This window comes from Schistocerca serialis, chromosome 9 (genome assembly GCF_023864345.2).
Source record: "Schistocerca serialis cubense isolate TAMUIC-IGC-003099 chromosome 9, iqSchSeri2.2, whole genome shotgun sequence".
Classification (NCBI taxonomy): Eukaryota; Metazoa; Arthropoda; class Insecta; order Orthoptera; family Acrididae; genus Schistocerca; species Schistocerca serialis.
In genome coordinates, this window is record NC_064646.1 from 497,215,735 (window position 1) to 497,218,588 (window position 2,854).

Consider the following 2,854-nt stretch of genomic DNA (forward strand, 5'->3'; position numbering starts at 1 on the left):
GGAGTACTAGCTAATATCTCATTGACTTAGTAGGCAAAATGTGAGGAAAACTGGGGGTGGGAGGGGGGGGGGGGCGGCTTATACAATAAAAAGTGGAATGAAGCCACAGGCCACAGACATATCAGTAAATGAGTACTGCATTGAACTGCTCTTTGAGTGCTGTACTTCAGTAAACATGCAAGATAGCAGTCAGACTGTGAGCCATTATTAAACAGCTAGAGAGGATAGTAATAGGATACTAATAAGACTTCGTAGAAAAACTGGGAAGTGAGTGTGGAGATTGAAATTTTGTTTTCATCTGCATCTTTTGCTTTGATCTCCAGAGTAACATATCCAATGAGAAGATGATGCATTTTGACAGAAACTGATAATCTATTTTTAAATGTGACCATATTTTGCAAAATATATGTGAGCAATATAATAAATTGTGTATCTGATCATGATGGCAAATAAAGTAGCAGTAAATAATCCTCACTGATCAGGTCTAACTAAAAAGAGAAAGATGGTGGTATTGAGGAGGCAGCAGGTTTTGTTAAAGTATCAGTTTTCTTATTAATTTACTCAATTAAATTTATGTAGCATAAGTATGAATAGCACTAAGCAATATAGTCATCATTTATTGTTAATACATTAGACAGATTTACTTCCTATGATCTTCTCTGTATTTCACTAATGTATACCTCAACTCATCTCACTTCCATGAATGTTCTCCTTATTTGTGGAATGTGATGAATGAATGAATAGTTTAGCAGAACTATAAATGCTAACTCAGTTACACTATTTGGAGAGAACTTACAAGATGAACAATGGGAAGAAGTTCACCAAGGACACATAGTAGATGAAGAATTTAATTCTTTTCTAAAATTGTTCTTGGAACACTATGAATATAGTTTTCCTTTTCAACTTACCAGGGACAATTACAGTGGAAGCCAAGAGAAAGGGTCCTAATACCTGGGATCAAAGTATCTTGAATCAAAGACAGATATCTCGGTTTATTGCAGAGGATTAGCTCCAATTGAGACTTAAAGTACCCTACAAGTGGTATTACAAAGTTCCTCATCACATCATCATCGACGCAAGAAGCATGTACTAATTGGGGAAAAATGCACAACTCTGCATTATTAGGTACGAAACAACTGTACCAGAAAAGGCAACTTATTAATGTCAGTGGCAGCGAAACACATGATATTATACTGCTGGACAATGAACAATCGGTGGTGTGACACAAACATTAAATTGGCATGAAGCACTTTGCCTGAATATAGAAACAATTAGCATTTCAACACAAGCACACCTGTAAGGATGAGAAAGACCTCCCAGCAGGTATCAGAATTTGACAGCAAGAGGACCATGACATGTAGAGGCTGTAGCTCATTGTCCACAATATAACTGCTTGCACTGGTCTGAGCAACTAGTATAATAACGCATAGAGGAATGCACAGGTGCCCTGTTGGATGCTGTAGCCTTTTCCCTGTTGTGTTGTTTATTTGAACAGCTGACATTTAGTGTTCCTGTGGTGATAGAAAAGGAGATGTAATTGTTCCTCAGTGAAAGAATTTTGGAAGATGAAACTCAGGATTGTGCTTCTAATTTGTTATCCTCAGTTTTCATACAGCAGTGCTCACTGGTTGCATAGATGACTTTGACCTACTGACTAACTGTTCATGAGACAAACAATATTTTTCATGAAATCTACAGACGGTACCTTACTTTCAAATTTAATGAGCACTGATAACAGTGCTCAACCATAGCACAATTTAACTTCTTTTATTTTTTACTTGTCAAAACTTTAGCACAGTTTAAATCTGTGATTAAGTACTTATTTTCTTTTGCAGCAGCTTTCTAACTCTGCCACTGAGCACAGTCTTGCTAGGCATATATGTGTCCTAAACAAATTGTATAATTGTGCTGCATGCCTAAATTTTATGTACGTAAACTCCGTATTTCCATTCCCAGAGATAACTGAATGATGTTGACAGCCCACATAACTGTAAACATGTTTGTAAGCAGAAGTACACTCTTACCATGCCTTGCTGTACAAACACTCAGGCAAATCTTGATAAGATTTTAAAGTGGTGCAAAGGTTGCCAGTTTGTTTTAAATGTTCATAAATGTAAAACTGTGCATCTCGCAAAACACGAAATAAAATTAGTCATAGGATACAAAAAATCTGTGAGTCACAACTGGAATCAATTAGCTCATATAAATAAATAGGTTCCACAATTTGTAGGGATATGGAGTGGAGTCATCACATAGGCTCAATCATAGGCAAAACACAGGATGGAGCACTGTAAATTGTTTTTTTAGAATTCATGTTGTGGTGGCACTGTTGGTCAAATAGAGGGGAGAGAGGGCACAGTTTATAGTGAGTGATGGGAGGTTTGTATTCAAGTGTTGTTCAATTGCGATAATGCAGTGGACACATGAGGAGCACTCATTTTGTGTTGAAGTGTATTTCTTGAATTTCCACTCAATCATTGCAGTGCAGCATGCTTTTGGTTTGCGATTTGCAGTACCCCCATGTGGACATGTTCCTGGATGGCAATCTATTTTATATTGGCTAAATGCAGAACAACAGGGGATGTGCCACCTGTATGAAGAGGACCTGAGAGAAGTGTTACAACACCACAAAATGTCGAATGAGTTAGAGCAGCAGTACTGCAATCTCTGAAACGCTCAGCTCGGAAACATGCACTTGCTCTTGGTGTTTCACAACATTCTCTCCACTGGATTCTTCATAATGAACTGAATTTTCACCCATATAAAATGTGCATGTTCAAGAAATTGTCAGTATTGGATTATGTAGCATGAAGAACATCTCACGAAGACATGCTTGCAACCATACTCTGTGACG